This window comes from Amphibalanus amphitrite, unplaced genomic scaffold, assembly GCF_019059575.1.
Source record: "Amphibalanus amphitrite isolate SeventyFive unplaced genomic scaffold, NRLGWU_Aamphi_draft 001557F_arrow, whole genome shotgun sequence".
NCBI lineage: Eukaryota > Metazoa > Arthropoda > Thecostraca > Balanomorpha > Balanidae > Amphibalanus > Amphibalanus amphitrite.
Window position 1 is genome coordinate 53,119 of NW_024883050.1, and position 18,230 is coordinate 71,348.

Genomic DNA, 18,230 nt, shown 5'->3' on the forward strand with positions numbered 1-18,230 from the left:
ATTCCCACGATCTGCCCCCAGCAGAGGGGGGGGGGGGTCGGGGTCGGGGTAGAAACCGGGGTGAGCCGGGGAGCGGTCTCGGAACGGCCGGGCTTGCAGCAGAAACGGAGTGAACCCCACCACACAACACCTCTACCGGCCGCGGCTGGGACGCCGGCGCCGCGTGTTCCCGGTTACACCAGCGCCGTGTGTTCCCGGCTGCACCAGCGCCGTGTGCTCCCGGCTGCACCAGCGCCGTGTGCTCCCGGTTACACCAGCGCCGTGTGTTCCCGGTTACACCAGCGCGGCGGTTCACGGTTACACCAGCGCCGTGTGTTCCCAGTTACACCAGCGCCGTGTGTTCCCGGTTACACCAACCCGGCGCGTTTCCTCTCTTTGCGTCTCTGTCTCCCCTCTCCCCAGAGCCGGCGCGGCCCCTGTTGGGTTTTCCCAGCTCTGTGGGCTTTTCTCCGCAGCCGTGCCGGGTTTTCCCAGCTCTATGGGACTCCTTTCTGCGAGCTTGGCAGCGCCGCCGCTACCGCAGGGGTGGCGTCACACCGAAGTGGCGCGGGGCCGCGCCGCAGCTGTGTTTGTCAGTAGCTCGGTAGGTATGGGCTGGGGAGACGGCACAGGTCGGACCCCGCCCGGCCAACTTGTTTGCCGTCTTGTTTCTGCTGGTGATCAGTCGATCCCTGCCCCACCGCAGGAGTCCTGCCAAAGCAGTGCGGCTGCGACTACAAGGGAATATTTATATACCACACGGACGGGGTGCTCGGGAGGCGAACCACCAGGGCGGGAACCGACGACCTTGATTCGAAGACATAAAAGAGATGTGAACTAAAGGATTACAAGGCGTAATTATGGGTGTGGAAGTACACATAAATATTGATAAGTGATGAAGTTGCTTGGGTGACTGGAATAACGGTACCAATGTAGCACGGAACGGAGCGGTGGCCACGGTCACGGCGTGGCATAACAACGGTCACAGCACGGAACAGCACGTAACAACGGTCACACTCACAACAGGGCACGACATAACAAAGGTCACAGCACGGAACAGTACGTAACAACGGTCACAACACGGCACGGCATAACAGTGGTCACAGCACGGAACAACGTGGAACAACGGTCACAGCACGGAACAGCGGTCACATCACAGCACGGCACGGCGCTATCGCCCACCAGGTGCCCCCCCCCCCCCCCCGGTGCTGACGTCACGGCCGCGCGGCAGCTAACGGGCCGGGCTGCCGCCTGCCGGTCGGTCGGCCGGACGACCTCGCCGCCGGCGGTGGCTCCATGCTCCGTGCACTGTGCAGTGTGCAGTGTGCACACTGTGCAGTTCACACTGTGCAGCGTGGACCGCGCCGGGCACAGACAGGCTGGGCTGCCGAGACACGGCCGCCCAGCCCAGCTGATCACCTGCCGACTGTCTGGCTGCCGTCTTGTTCATTGTTCAAATCTGCTATAGCCTATACTCGTGGATCCAGAAAGGCAGCATTGGACACGTATGCAACTACATCCTGTATTTGTTTTTGGCACTTTTCTTCCATGTAAATAACTCGGAATTAACTTATGTCGAGGTGACATATATGTGAATTGTGCGATGCGCAATGAGCATGGATGAGTGATGGATCTATGAGCTCAGTGGATCTCAAAGCAAGCTGTAAATTAGGGTCTATAAACTCACCGGACCCCGCGTGAAAAAAGTATCCCGGCCTAGATCTATGAATTAATCTCATATTGATCTGACGATAAATCAAGGACATGGGTCAATGATCTGATCTGATCCTACCATGCGCAACATTTGAAACCACGTCTGCAAGTCTTTCTAAGTCAATAAGTGCCACAAAACTATGAACTATGACGTGCGTCGTGCGATCACATAGAACTGCTTGAACAGAACCTTTGTGAGTTAAAACAAGTTAATCTTTAGGATTTATATGCTGAAAAAAGAAATGCTTAAGTGAGGGTCTATGATTTCACTGGATCACACAGCAGCCAACGTTTTACCAGATCATAGTTATCCTAGCAAGATATTTACTATGTGACCACATCACATAAGTTGTTCCCTATTTCAGTAAGCAAAGGGGGATGGAAGATGGAGCATAGAACTATGGTCTATCGGGGTATTTATTGGTATGAACCAAGAACCGACAAATGCAAAGAAAAAATAAAAATTTAAGATACTATGAAGATGTGGGGAGAGGAGAGAGAGAGAGAGAGAGAGAGAGAGAGAGAGAGAGAGAGAGAGAGAGAGAGAGAGAGAGAGAGAGAGAGAGAGAGAGAGAGAGAAGATGGAGGGGGTGACGGAGAGAGGCAGAGACAGAGGGGGAGGGAGAGGGAGGTCGGGATAGAGGCAGGGTTGTGCTCGACTCAAAAAAAATTGCCGACTCGACTCAGCAATCAACTTCAGAAAGCCCTGACTCAACTCTGACTCAAACAAGGAGCTGATTTTTTCCCTTGACTCGACTCATGACTCAAGCGGCTCAATGAAAATATGAGTCGACTCAAACTTGACTCAAATTTTTTGCTGAGTCAAGTGAGTTGACTCAAAATTGACTCAGATAAAAAAGTTGTTGAGCGGGGGCGGGGGTGAAAAAAAAAATCCGGCAGCAGGGCCAGGGCGAAGTTGTTAAACGGGGGGGGGGATTAAAAGCTTGTTTCTAGAAAGTTGAGTCAGCTGACTCATGTTCCTAAATGTTTGACTCAACTCAATGTCAAAAGTTATTTTACTGACTCAACTCCGACTCAACTCAACGCCTTAATATTTTTGTCCGACTCAACTCTGACTCAACTCAACAGCTCAACATTTTATCCGACTCGACTCAAATCTGACTCATTTGAGTCAGAGTTGAGTCAAATTTCTGACTCGACTCATGAGTCAAGCACAACCCTGGATAGAGGCTGCACGTCTGGACCGCCGTCCGTGCTGTCCGTGCCGCCCGTGCCGTCCGTGCCGGAAGTTGGACGCTGCCGCCGGAATGACGCTCATGGCGCCGCCCGGCCGTCATCGGCCGCCGGCGGCGTCAGTACGACGCGCCAGCCGCCGGGACACGTCATCGCGCCATCGGACGGCCACGTCACGGCGGCGGCCGACGTGACGGCGGGTCAGTGCCACGTCACGGCGGCACAGCAGACAGGGCGATCAAAGTGACACAATGCCGAGAGCTTCTCGATAATTTGGCTTTCGTCTTAGCTCTGAGTTCAATTTGAGTATTATGAGAGTTTATGTTTTTGGTATTTCTGGCTTTGTCTCCCAAAACAGCGGTGGCATTGTCAAGAATGTTTCGAGATTGATATATTCCAATTTCAGATAGGTAGCGATAATGGATAACGAGGGCGGAATTTTTGCCACAATTGGCGGCACGAGGATATTCGCAATATGCTCGGCTATTTTATTTTATTTTATTTGGATCAGACAAGATATCGTAGCTACCAGCATCCAGCAGCACAAAAAAAAACTATCCCCTGTCGTGCAGTATAACCGTTAGCTTGCACTTTTAGGTATGTACTTCAGTCACTGTTTGAGACTAATTTCTGTTTCCAGAAAAAGCTGTAAAAATATTTTATTCCGAGTAGTTCGGTGATGAGCGTCAAAAGGCTTTTACCCGACGCCCCCAAAGGTGCGCCTTACCACTGATCGGGTAACGTCTTGATCGACAGCTTTATAACACACCAACGTTAATAGCAGGCATTAAATTGGATGTTAAAGTGTGCTCTTATTTCGCTGTTTAAATTAGGCTGTACTTAAAAAAAAATAAACGGGTGTTTTAAATAGTAAAGATTTTATGAACAGTGAACAGCGTTTCCCATATACCTAAACGCATTTTTTCAAACCCCACTTCTGTTCCCTCATAAATTTTCGGGAAGTACGAAAGACCCCGTAAAAAATGTCCAATCATCCGACCATGATCAAATGTGTGCTTGGAGGCTTGTTCTGGCATTGCTTGATCTACCAAGGCAGACAAACTTGAGAAAAAATCGAGTGACTGTCTCTTTTTTGAAAACTTCTAGCAAGTTGTCGGAAATTCACGAGAGGACAGTTCAGGGGGTTAAAGAAAAAAAAAAAATAAAGCGTTGATATGCATCTAGGAATACTTTTTTATCTAAAGGGATGGCTCATGAATCATGAGCAACAATGGAACTTTCAACTACCACTTCCATAGCAAGCCGCAAGATCCATGTTGAACTTATTCTGAGGGAAAATTGCAATCGCATTTACCTAGCGCTGTTACCTTACGCAGGTACGCCAACGTGTTAGTTGTCAGCTTAGAAATCATTACGTATTAAGTATATTATTTATTCGTGGCGTAGTACAGAAGTTCAAACTTAACCATTTATCGCAAATTTTGCCACCTATCCCAAATTCGTGATCTTGAACTTATTGAAAGCTTGCTTTGATTTCCATTTTCTTAGCGTCTCTAACTAATGTGTGCTTTATTGGAGAAAAAACATTCACACGTCTGCCAAGCGACGGGCATCCTAGGGAGACTCGTATAAAAGCGGCGTTGAAGGCATGCGTCGTGTTCTTATCAGAGCCGGTTGAATACTTATATCGACACTCGACAATGACCTAAGATACCGGTGGCCTCACGCTAAAGAAGCCACTCGGATCGTTTCGAGTTGCTGCTGCCGGCTGTGGCACAATGCGTCACCAGCGCCGGCGGCGGTGGTGGCGGCGGCCCGCCTGGCAGCCAGTGGCCCCAGGAATGTCGGCCCCGTGCCAATGGCTTCGAGGAAGGGCCGGCCGGCCGGCTGCAGTGCACCGGGAGCCGGCCGGCCGGCCGCGCCCGCCGGCACCGCGCTCACCGCTGCAGACCACGCCGGCGCCCCGACCGCGCCGGGCCGGGCGGCAAACAGGCGCCCAAGGACGCCCGGGCGCCGCCTGCAGCAGCTGCTCGCTGGGCTCAGGGCCCGGGCCCACTGCAGCCCACTCCGGCACAGGGCCCACTGAGACCCACTGCAGCCCACTCCGGCACAGGGCCCGAGGCCCACTTATGCAATATACATCTGGATCTATTTAGTGCTCTTTTCAGTGTAACAAAAATACAATTTTTTACTTACTAAATTGCTTAATATTGCTGGTCCCTATTGCTTAATTAAATTAAACCATACCAGGCCGCCCTGTGGGAGAGGGGGGGGGGGAGAATCTCCCTCGTCCCGTGTTTCGCCAATAGATTCTAAACGCGCTAAGCTAACGTCAAACTCACAGCACCTTATCATACATCAATGTGACATATTCCCTGACTTTTTAGCGAAATCGGCCATATCTTTTTTAATGGCGTTTTAGTGAGTGTCACGCCATTTTTGCTATAAAACTGCACAACATAAAATGCCTCCAACAACGTTGGTTTTTAAGGAATCCTAAGACGCAACAAAAATATGGAGGTACCTAATATACGATATTCGACTTTGTCCTTGAAATGGATCATTTTTTAGTTTTTTTTATTTTGACACATGAAAAAAATATTACTTACGGAAAAATTAAAATTAAATCCCAAAATTTTGAGTTTACAAGAACGTATTGTGCATAAGATAAGTAGGTATAGCCTGTGCACTTCTATCCCAATTTCAAGAAGAATCGGTCCAACATCGAAGGCATATAACTGTAATTGAATACCTTGTTAAAGTCGGTATTCAAATTTTAGTTACGTCATGACGCACAAAGTTTTCAAGGAATAGATTATTTTCAATTTTGAGTTCTAAGCCTTGCACAATAATACAAAAAATAGCACCATTCGATTTGTCGTGAAAAAACCTGCGCCAAATACACATTTGGTTTTTGTCTAAACAACCAACCTTAAAAATTGGCCTCACTTGACACGACATTGATCTGATTTTGACCTGCATTTCATCCAAATATGGTCCAATCACTACCTGAGTATGCCTCATTATAGAGTTCAGTGGTATGCCTATTGAGTTCTATGACAATAATTCATAAAACATTTGTCACACGTATCCTATTCAACAGTGCGTCTTTGCTTCTTTGGTGACCTGACCTGACCTTGATCTTTGAATGACATTACATGCAATGCGTCTTGCCTTGGTAGCCCAAGAGCGCGTTTTGGGTGATCAATTTCAGTCCATTCTTCGTCAACTGGGCTCCAAGCCGGTAATGTGAGAACTTGTGGTTTTACCCTGGACCTGACCTTGACTTGACATGTAACCTATTAGGCAAAAACTTTCGTGCTCCAAGGTCCGCCTTGTTGAAAGCTTTCGATTGTCGTTTTCCCACTCTTTCTACAACCATCCGTTCGGAAGTTAGACGTAAGACGAGGGGCCAAATCTGCCCCCCCCCCCCCGAACGGAGCGCCTCGGATTTTTTTGTAGGGAACACCAACAACGAGTTATGTAGTGTACCGTCTTTGAATCAAAACCAAATAATTTGAGCATATGAGACGGCTATTGGGTACTCCTTGCCATTACTACCTTAACCTTGACATGAAACCTTCAGCTTCATGTTTTTTTTGGGGTAATTTTGCCAGCAGTTTTAGCTGATAAGTGATAGCAGCCGTAAAATGCCGAGCCTTAACAACTCAGAAATGCTACTTTTTATTAGACAAATTTGGAGGTAGGTAGGAGGTGGTTGAGACACCAATCCAAAGTCATTCATCCAAAAATTGCCAAATTTTCAAAAAGTGGCCCTCATAAATCCCATCCATTTGCCAGCCGGAACTTTTACCGCTCAATATCAACTTCTTGAATATATTTTCATTTGCAAATCAATGCACCTATAAAGCTGACTGCTGAGCCATTGGCTAATTTAAGGCTTATTTATTTATTTATTTATTTATTCATTTATTTACAATTAGTGACAACTAAACGACTACACGGTACAACTAGAACAATCAGCTATGACGCCAAATTAAGCGGTGCAACTGGAACAATCGCGCAAGCACAGGGCCTGAGCGGCACCGGCGGTGGAACGACCCCGACCGCCTCCGTTCGTACGGGTGTATGTGCGTCCATGTGTGCGTGCGCGTGTATGTGATCGTGAATGCTGATAAATAAAGGCCGCCGTCCACTGGTTAGGCACGCACATTAACGCGCTGAATTTAACATTGGATGGAGCCTATGGGCTGCGCGCTGACTGCGGTTCAGCGCCGAACGCGCGATGAAGCGCAGACAGCTGATTATTCGTCGGCTGGTCGGCGCCGAATTACGCGCTGACGAGTTGAAATAATTGCGCTTTTCAGCGCGCGCTAGGCGCTGAACGATTGCGCCCTGAATATGCGCCTTACCAGTGGACGGCCACCTTAAATCAAAGTCATCGCGCCAGCAAATAGAGGTTTCATGCAGATCCTTAGAATCAGCAAAGCCCAAGCAATCCAGCAACAGCCAAAACGAGCCGATCCCTTTCCATTTTCAAAGCCCTGATAAAGCCGCTGGAATCAATAACATAATCTCCGATAATTACATTAAATTTCGTAGAGCGACTTGAGAGTTGAGATAACCTAAAAAAAAATTAGCGCAGTGCCGATAGTGCAGCTAAAAATCACTGCAGTGTTTTGGCGTAACTTGTGAAAATATAAGCGTTCGAATAATATCGTTACCGATTATTGAGCGGCACGATAATAATTTTTCAGCAACAAGACCGGCAAGTGGCCTTCTTGGTTTCAGAGAGGATTAAGTTCCTTATTGAAATGTCTTTGGCAGCGTCCGGCCCCGCACTGCCCAAACGTTCGCCGCCACGAGGCGGCCCCGGTTGCGGGTCGGCGGCGGCAGCTGGCGGCTGGCGTCCTTGTCGCGTGAAAGTGGGACCGCGGCGGGCGGCGCCGGCTGACCTCCCGGTGACCCCTGCCGGCCGGGTCCGACGCGTGACGTCACACACGTCTGGAGCGTTCGCGGCACCCGGTGAATGGACGGCCGCCGGCCGGCCGGCTGATGAAATGCAAGGTGCGCACCCGGCACCGCATCCGTCGATGTCATTTGAGGCCGTCTAAAAATGGAGCCAGGTGAATACATTCCCTGGACTCTGGAGGCGTACGCTTAGAACTTATTGTATGGATTAACAATGGCAATCGCATGCCGAAATTGTGTTTTTCAAATACCAATATGAAATACCTACTTCTTACAGCATTTGGTATTTGGTACTTTTTCGAGCCTCATCGCATTTGTACACAATACCTAAGTTTCATAAAATTGATGGCATTATCATGTCTTATCGCATGGTAGCTCCTAACTTTTGGTAGTACGTCAGTTTCTCCTTAGTTTTTAATACCGGTCTGCTGCTTCTACTCCAATTCAGGGCAGGCCATGCGAACGGTGCTGTGAGATCCGCAAGATATCTGTTAATTTCCTATTTGACCGCCAGGCCCTCAGTGAAGGGCAGAGAGCCACCAGGTTCGCCCGGCCAACGGGAAGGACCTTCAGCACGGGCCGGGGGAGCTCGTGGGCGAGCTGGGCCAGCCCGGGCCGCCATCACCGCAGTCAGCTGACGCCGGTCACGTGACCGCCGGCTGACGATCGAGCGCCGGCCGCGGCTGACGTCAGCGCGGCATTCGCGGAATGCGGCCGCCAGTGGAAAGCCCGACCGGCAGCGTCCGGTTGGGCGGCTCAGCGCGCCGGCCGAGGGCCCAGCACAGCTCACTGCTCAGAGGCTCAGCACAGCTCACTGCTCAGCGCCGCGGTCAGGGAGCCCAGCACCGGGACAGACACTCAGGGGACACGGCTCCGGGCCGGTCCCTCAGGGGGAACTCGACATCGGAAAGTTTTCTTGAAGAGAAGTGAGCGCAAGGCTGTATCCGCATTAGAAACCAAGAGCTAGACCGATCCGCATAAAGTATTTCAGTCTTGAGTCTCCGAGCAAGAGGCCGGCATTGATGACCTAGAAGATCTCCACACCCTACGAGGGCCTTCTGAGGAGTGAGGACCAAGTAGCAACCCGGGTCAGTCCGGAAACAGTCTGATCGGCGGCTAACACGTCAGCAGCAGACCGCAAGGGCTGACATCGGCATATCAAGCAGCACCTGAAAATCGGTCCGCCTCGATTGTCATTTAGATTAAAAATGCTAGCTGCATAACAGACAGGGAGTACAGACGGGTACGGAGCCCGATTCGGTCCAGCCCGTCGGGTCACTCACTGTAAAAAAAACTGTAAAAAAAAAAACAGGCACTACAAATCGCCCACCAATCCCAAACACGCATGTCCAGGCGCGATGTCCAACGACCTACCACAATCCAGGTCTAGATATACCACTGGCTAGTCCACCACACACAAACACACACACACAGTTCGCACTGCGCTAGGACACGTCAGCAATCACTGATTGATGAGATCACCGCGGGGCGCACACCAGCCCTGCCCGCCGACGAAGCCGGAGTATATGCGCAGGCAATTCGTTTGCACTCCGTCAGATGCCGGGTTAAAGGTCACCAGAGCACCTGATGAAGTACAATGAACGCCATGCGCCGGTTCTTGCGCCGTCGTCGATCGCCCCGTGCCGCGGGCGCCCGTCGTCACCGCTCCATGGTCGCCGACTGCGGCGGGCCGGCGGCGGCGGGCGGGCGGGCGGCGCCGCCCCGCCGCGCGCGCCACCTAGGCCGGCTCTGACGTGGCCGTCCGGCCGGCGCGGCCCGCTCTATTATCAGCCGGCCCGGCCGCCGCCGCCGCCGCCGCCGCCGCTCACGTGGGTGTCGGCCGCGCCGCGGCGCCGCCTGACGTCACCGTGACTCAGCTGGTCGCCAGAGCCTTTTACGGGTGCGGCGCGCCGGGTGGCGGCGCTCAGCTGATGGGGCACGTGGCGCCGCCGCTCGAAGAGGCCCGGCCGCCTCGCGCGCTACTTCAGGTACCTGACTACTCTATAATCGAGTCAGAAGCACCCGAGTAGCTCGCGAGACCGCCGGAGAGGTGCTGGTGCTGACGGGCGTCTTCAGATGTCCGTGTTGAAGTCCCCGGCTTACAAAACACACAACACTAACATGCCGACAGTCGAAGGGGAACAGCCGACAGCGGCGGCAGCGGAAGTGGTCCGAGCGGCGCCGCGCGGCGGACTGAGCGGCCGAGCCCCCTCCGCGCGGTCGCGGCCGGCGGCACTACCCGCGGACCGGGCCGGACCGGCACAAAGGCCCACCCCTGCCCGCCGGCCGGCCGGCCGCGATCGATCTCGGTCGGGCCGCGTCAGCTGATTCACTGCAATCAGCTGATTCAGCCGCGGGGGACTGGGGGTGAGTCAGATCAGCTGAGGTTGGGGTGCGGCCGGTCCGGCCGGCCGGCGCCGAGCGGGCGGGGCAGGGGAGGGAGGGGAGGGACTCACAAAGATGGAACTGGGGCCTCGTCAGAAACAACTGACTCAGTCACTCCGCTCTACAAACAAAGCACATTTGTGTACCGGGTGGGTTTTCCACAGCATCACTGATGGCGCATCCCTGCAAACGGTGAATAGTTGTTTTTAAAGAACCTCTCAGCGCATTAGCAGACCAAGCCAACAAAGAGCAGCCCACACAGCGGAGCCACACATTTCGGCAAAAACAGGCCCGCCGCGCGGCCTCACCAGAACAAGACCTCCTTAAAAAGTCAGCAGCCGATACCACCACATCCTCTTGGCAACAGGCTGAGCGGGCCAGACGGCTCCTCCGGGCCGTGCTGTCGGCCGGCTGGCCCGGAATTCGGCACCGGCGGCCGGCCGTGGTTGGCGCGCCGGCCGAGAGATGTCGCCCCGGGCGGCGGCCGTCTGTTGCCGGGCCGTCCGACCTCGCCGCCGCGCCGCGTGTCAAACTGTGGCCGAGACGGCCCAGGGCCACTGAGCGCGTGTTTACCGCGCCGTGCGCCGCGCTGCCAGCCAGCCGAGACGAAAAACAGGCACACAACGCCCAACAAAGTCCTCGGCCAAAAACGCCGCACAGCGATCACAAAGGCGGCGGCTGGAGCCGGTCGAACGGGGCCAGCCGGCGCCGACCAGTCGCGGGGCCACGCCGGTAAAAACCAACAAAGACCGACAACAAGGCTGCGACCCGTCCACAGTCGACAGAGGCCGGAGAGCAGCACGTCACCGCCGCAGCCAGCCACAGCCGTGAGCCGAGTCCGCCGTCACTGCCGTGGCCTGTATCGGCGCCTGCAGTGGCGGCCAGTAACCGAACACCCGCACATCAACGAAGGCACATTCCACATGCATTCCACTTCAATAATCCGATAACACATGCAGCAAGTCATGCATGTAAAACCCAACTGAACTTTTTACCGTTCTTGCACATTTCATCATGATTTAACGCTTATATAAAAACATGAGGTGTGGTGCAAGCATTCTTTGCTGCGTCCATAATAAACGATTCCACTAAGTTACAAATCGAGCGAAACTTCCGAACTGGCGCGGTCGTGAGGCACGGCCGGGTGGGCTGTGATGTGACCTTTCGGTGGCGCCCTCCGGGCCGGGGAGCGACGTCACCAGCGTCACCGGTCCAGGGACAAAGGCACGCCGCCGTCCGAGCTCCCTGTTTCATCATACAGGATGTGGCCCGGCCAGCCTGCCATTACCTGCCGGCCCGTAAAGGAGCGGGCGCTGTTCGGCCCCGGTGCCGGGTTTTTCCGACCGTAGCTCCGTGCCACTGGGTCCGTAATGCCAGACCGCAGAACCGATAGTTATTTCTATTGGAAACAAGGGATCCATGGAAACTTTTGTGACCTGCCAGGGCTGGACGCTGATCCTGCCGGCCTCTCGGAGCTCGGCCCGACGGATCGCGGCTCGCCAGCGCCCCCGCCCGCCGCTAGAGCCATCTAGCGGCCGTGTTCATTCATTCGAGCCGGCCCGAGGCAAGGCCGGCGCGGAATCAGCTGACTGGCGGCCGGCCCAGACGGAGAGAGAGCGGCGGAGGCAGCCAGACCGCAGACGGAGAGAGAGAGCGGCGGAGGCGGCCAGACGGAGGGAGAGCGGCGGAGGCGGACGGCCGGCCAGTCGCGGAGATTGGGAATCGGCGGCGATCGAGCGGAGGGCCGGGGAGCGCTGCGATCGGTCGGTGAACCCCAGAATAACACCGCCCGACTTGCGAAACGCGGCGGAATGCCGCCGAAAACACCGGCCGGGCGTTGCCACATGTCAAACTGCTCCGTCTGGAGACTGGCATCTCCACAAATGAACAGAACGCAGTTCACATTTCACAGATACCTACATTCGCTGAGACCAAACAGGTCATGCCAATGAATGAAATGATTGAATCACGGAAAAATCACGAAAATTCGCGCTCGGGGGGGGGGGGGAGGGGACACCGAACAGGACGTACGGCCCGCGAGTGAATAAGATTACGATCATAGCCCGGCGAATACCTGAATTACGATATTAGAAAACTCAGTGACGTTTTCCTACAAAAAATCTGAAATCCTGAATAGCGCGACAGAGGGTCCGCCATTCGGATGAAAAGAAACTTTTCGAAGCTATATCGAATCAATCAACACCACATGAAATCCTGAACACCATGTCATTCCTGGATACCTGTGCCAACAACACCACCAGCCTCAACACCTGGAAAATGAATACCCCTGCTGATATGGCCCGGGATGGCTCAAATCATGGACGTAGCGAATTTACCTGTCCATTACTTTGCATTGTAAATGCAAGCGGACAGTTTGCAGCTCTTAATTTTGACCAATAATTAGTCACCTTGTCCCCAGTGCAGAGTGTAAAGCATTTTTCAAACCTAGAAAATAGGCTGTCCAATATAAGTAGAAGCTGAACACCTTAGGTATAACTCGGAGCATTCAGTCATGGAACAACCATCCCCGGGATCGGTAGAACCCGGTATCAGAGACTACTACGCCGACCAGATGCAGCTCGGTTCTTTTGGCGGTCCCACGCCTATAACACTTATAAAGCTTATTCACTTGTCACAAATCATCGGAATGGCTCTAATAGGTACCTGATTTTGGGAAACTAAAACCATGCATTCCATGCAACGCCATGGGACTTATTTCATAACACCTGAATCACAGGTAGAGCTCGGGCAACATTATACGACCCATGATGTCAGATAATACCTACACAGCACGATAAACCAAAACGCTTTTAAAAAGTAAAAAGTCAAAAACAATTTAAATGCGCTCCAGTGACTTGTCCAATACCATCCAAACAGAAACTAGCCAAACTAAAGTAAACTTATTGTGGTGCAACTCTCCCGGGAACCAAGTGATCAACAACCAGCCTCAAAACCAGCTTAAGTGCGACATGTGCAACCCCTGCGACCGCAGCAGTGACACAATGACCGTCAAAATAGTTCCTTTTCGTACTGAGCATAATGTACACGATTATCTTTTTTTTTTACTGTTTTAAGAGCTTGAACGCAATTGATCAATTTCACCGTATTACGAGCTTTTCAGTCAATACGACAAAATAGAACCATGAAAATTTGGGACGTTACATATCGTCGTCTATTTCCTAAGAAATATAAAATATCTAGAATTGGACCACCCAAAATGGAATTTGAAACGACGCGACAAAATTCCCAGTGCCCCAGCTACGCATTCCAACGAACCCAGCCGGCAGCTACGCACTTGCTACCAATTGGTACGAGTTACCTTTGTGTAGCAAAATCTTTGGAGGCACGGAAATCAATAGGATATTTTGTCCTCTAAGCAGCCCTTTGACGGCGTCAGCCGTCACCAATCACTGTACTCTCACCAGCTCAAGCTGAGACCGCAGGACGAGCCCGGTAGAGGTGCTTTGGAAGCGGGGCAGGGCCCGGCGCCACCCGCTGGGGCCGACCGCGCCCCGTCCATCCAGGGAGCGCGCCGTCACACGCTCCGCTATCCACGTCCACCGGCCCCTCACTCGGCACCCCAGCGCACATCACAGGTCCACGCACACCGACCGCGCACCACCGGCGCTTCGAGCAGACTGGCCGACCGGCCGACCGGCCCGCGCCTGGCAGACGACCGCGCCGCCCCGCTCCCCGCCCCGCCAGACGCCCCGACCCCATTCACCGGCGCCGCGGAGACGGGGCGCGCGCCGCCGTCTCCGGGGGCACACGTAGCTGAGCCGCCGCCCCCCAGCCGCACTGACGAAACATTACCGGAATTTTCCGCCGGTTTCGACGGACAAGGTGAGATCCTCCGCTGTAGGAGAGACTGGGGCCGGCGCTCTCGACTCACCCCGGTGACGCTCGCTTCACAGGAAAGTGGAGCTCGACACCCAGCGGGATACTCATGCACACCTGGCTGGTGACACTCGTCACTCGTGAACGGCGGGGGTAAATGTTAAATTATTATAAAGATAATTGTTAGCATTTTACGCATGCATGAGCAAAAGGCAATGGACGATTCAACGGGTAGGTATTTGGACATCCCCCAGGCGCCGCCGATTTGTATGGATTCTTAATTCGTTTTTCCACATAAGGTGCAAGGTAAATGTGAGGAAAAGATGTAGGTATGATGTAAAACTAGCAAAAAAAGACGCATTCCGAATTCTTCTGTGATATTTGAAGAATCGTCATCGTGGCTTGAAAGATCGGTATACGAGAGTAAAATACGTAAAACAATATTAATGGGCGACTTTCTTCAAATTTGTCTCGTTTGACGTTTCCTCCGACTGTTGTATCATCTGAGGTCAGATCGTGACGTCAACGGTACGGTGGTTAGAATGAGACAGGTGCCCGGATCCGAGAAAATGGATCTGGGATCTGATCCCACGGCCCACGGGTCCTGAGGCCAGATTTACCAACAAAAAAATAGCCGCCTGCCGGGATTTCCCCCTAAAGACCGCTAGAACCGTAAACGGCGGGCGATGCGGGCGGGCGATGCGGGCGTTTTTTTTTGTCGTTTGTGGTGTTAAATTTGTTTGCGGTTGGCGGCCGCTTTTTCGTTTTTTTTTGCGGTGTTTGCTTTTGGCGGCGGGTGCAGACGATTTTTAGGCGTTTTCGGTTGGCGGTTAGCGTGCGTGCGATGCGGGCGGTTTTATTGTTTTGCGGCGTTTTTGCGTTTTTTTTATTTGTGGTTTGCGGCGGGCGGGCGTTTGTCTATTTTTTGCGACGTTTGCGTTGGCGTTTCGGGCGTGCGTTTTGCGCGTTTTGCGGTGTTTGCGTTTTGCGGCGGGCGGGCGTTTTTCATAATTCAAAGTCCGAACCTTCGGGCCACAGCGCTCCTCGAAAAGCGCTGCCCTCGAGTATCTTGTTGCAACCCAAAAACTTTCTGTTTTAGTGATTTTATGTGATTGGACGTCCCAATCCATAGTTTTGTGGCACCTATTGGCAAAGAAACACTTGAAAACCTGGTTTCAAATGTTGTGCATGGTGGGATCCACTCAGATCATAGATCCATGTTCTTGGTTCATCATCAGATCCTATGAGATCATAGATCCAGGATATTTTTAACGCTGGATCCGGTAGGAGTTTGCTTCAAGATCCACTGAGATCATGGATCCATCACTCAGACCCATGCACAGGTCTGGTTAGAATATCTCAGTACCTATAGTACCCCACAAGACAAGCATGTGTTTAACTATCACAAAGACTTCACTCTAGTCTCTAATCCATGCATTTCGAAAGGTCTCATTACGGAGCGAGCGAAGCGAGCGTAGTCTTTCCTTAGATTAACGGAAATTTCTGAGTATGAGCGGCCGGCCGGCCGGCCGGCCGTGCGGACGCTTTTGCGAGGCTTATATCTCAGCAACCACTTGACCGATTTACATGCGGTAAATTTTGTAGGGTAGCTTCATTCCTTCTACCAAGTATTGGACTATTCCCGATGCATGTGGATGACCCCTTATGCACGTGCCACGTGCAAAACGAAGAGGTGTCAGTTTTGTAATTGTAGCAATATCTCGGTAACTACTTGGCCGATTGCGCTCAAAGTTGGCATGTAGGTAGGCACCCACTAGGCACTGCATATCCATGTGCCAGAGTTGGGGTGCTGCTGCACGTGCGCACGTGCAGGGGTCGATTCCAGATCTCGAGAACGGCTGGACCGATTGCGCTCAAATTTGGCACACAGTTAGGGACCGGTTAGTAGGGTGCCGTGCACAAGTCAGTTGGGACCTATTTTGCACGTGCGCACGTGCAGGGTGCCGCTTCCAGATCTCGAGAACGGCTGGGCCGATTGTGCCCAAATTTGGCACATCGCTAGAGACCGGTTAGTAGGGTGCCGTGCACAAGTCAGTTGGAGGTACCCCTCGCAATTTCGCACGTGCAAGGCCCACCCTCTCGCTCGCTCCGTTAGTCGCCCCAAAAGGCGTTATACTGGTTTTACTAAATTACGGCAGAACCATTTGGCCTGGTCGCCCGGGGAACCCTGACGATGGGTGACCGAACCGGCTGATGGTAAGCCATCCCGAACTGCTGACGGCCATCCCACCCTCACGGGGTAATGACCTTTTGACCAGGGGTCGCTGCCCTCATCGGTGTGCGACCCACTAGGCACTACAGAAATGGGCCGATCCATGCGTGCTCTATAAGGTGGGAATTTGAGACCTGGCATGGAGGTTGCATTGAATTGAGTCGCATGGCCGGTCCCGGACTCACACTGGCCAGGTATATCCAGGTATAGTATATCCATCCATTTTCATTTTTGTGTGCGTGTGTACGTGGATATATGTTTAGTAATTAATTCGCTTTGCAGTCAGCGGCAACAAAGGTAAGGCAAGCCTACATTGGCAAGTCCGCGTTCCTTTCGGAATGGTCTAGAAGCCTGGCAGAGCTCTCGGGGCGACCCCGGACCCGACCCAGCCAGCTGAACTGCGAGAGCGGCAGAAGAAAAACGCCGTGGGCCAGGAACGTCGCGTCTGCTCCCGGATGCTCTACGAAATGGAGAGGGAGAGAGGGAGAGAGAAATAGAGAGAGTGAGGGAGAGAGGGAGAGAGAGCCAACAATGCCGCCAGCCGGCTGGCAGACGCGGTCTGGCGCGCAGCGGACGTGCCAGCCAGACATTCGGCGAAACAGGAGAGAACGCGACCGGGCGCAAAAAATCGGGGTCACTGACCGACCGGCCTCCAGCCGCCGCGCGGGGGGGGGGGGGGGGGGGGGGGAGGGGGAGGGGAGGGTGTCTGCGCGCCGGGGCCCAGTCTGAAGGTCAATGACGTCTGTCTGGGAACTGGGGGCGCAGGCGGCGGCGGCGACAGTTGACCGAGGACGCGCCAGTGTCGACCGGCATATGATCTCTGTGTGATGGCGACTTTCGAGCAGAGTTGGCCTGCGCTACGCTACGTTACGCACTACGTTACGCTACGTTTGCTTTTTTGCCAAAACTACGATACCGAATTACGATACGTTATATATTGCTACGTTACTGAATTACGGTATTTGTTAATTAACGCAGCAAATTATTTTATCGTACTACGTTATGTAATATGTCATCATCCACTACCCAGTGGAAACGGTTAGTCTCTAGTAAGCCAAATACTGCGCACAATGATCGCCGGCTTTGCAGTAGAGGTGGCAAAATGTGGACCCGAGGACCCGGTCCAAAGAACCAGTCTGGACCCATATGGGTCCAGACCGGTTCCTGGAAATTTTCTGACGGGTCCAACCGGGTCCTTCCATAAACTATACATATTGCACACTACACATTATTGCAAAATATGAAGTGAATGAAGTGAATGTTTCTACTTTCTTTGCACACAATAGCTCGTGAGTATTCCCAGTGGGAAATAGACTGTTTTACTTGATGCAACTAATGATACCTACAAGTAGTTTGTATTAATTGACTTTTGGGGAACGGGTCCAACTGGTTCCGATTCCAACTAAGACCGGGTCTGACTGGTTCCAGAAATGTCCAGCCGGGTCTGGTTCGAGTCTGGTTCCCAAAATTTTCATCTTTTGCCACCTCTACTTTGCAGCATCGTTGGTGCGGCGGTGCCTAAGCGCCACTCGCTAGATGCGCTGGACTTCCGACAGGGAATTCCCTGGGACTCCCCAGTGGGAAATCCCCGGTGTCGGTCCGGCCGGAAGAAAGACAGTGGTATTCATATAGCAGGCGTCTCACATCCGTGTAAACGGGCGGAGGTCTGGTGACGATATGAGTAAACTGAAAAAAATTATGTACCTCATACAAATACAGCTGACCTGTAATTACTACGGAGTCCATTTCGTAGTTCCTACGTTATTCTATTATTTTCCGTACTGCGCTACCGAAACTTCCCAATTACGCTACGAAACGGTACTGACAGCTACGGGTTACCGAAAACTTCAAAATAACGTAACGTAGGCCAACTCAGCTTTCGAGCACATCTACATAGGTGAACGGGGTATCACTCCAACTTCTTTGGATAAAACCAAGGCGATATAACCGATAAAACACTACGGCGAATAATTGATGATTCATTCACATCGAAGAG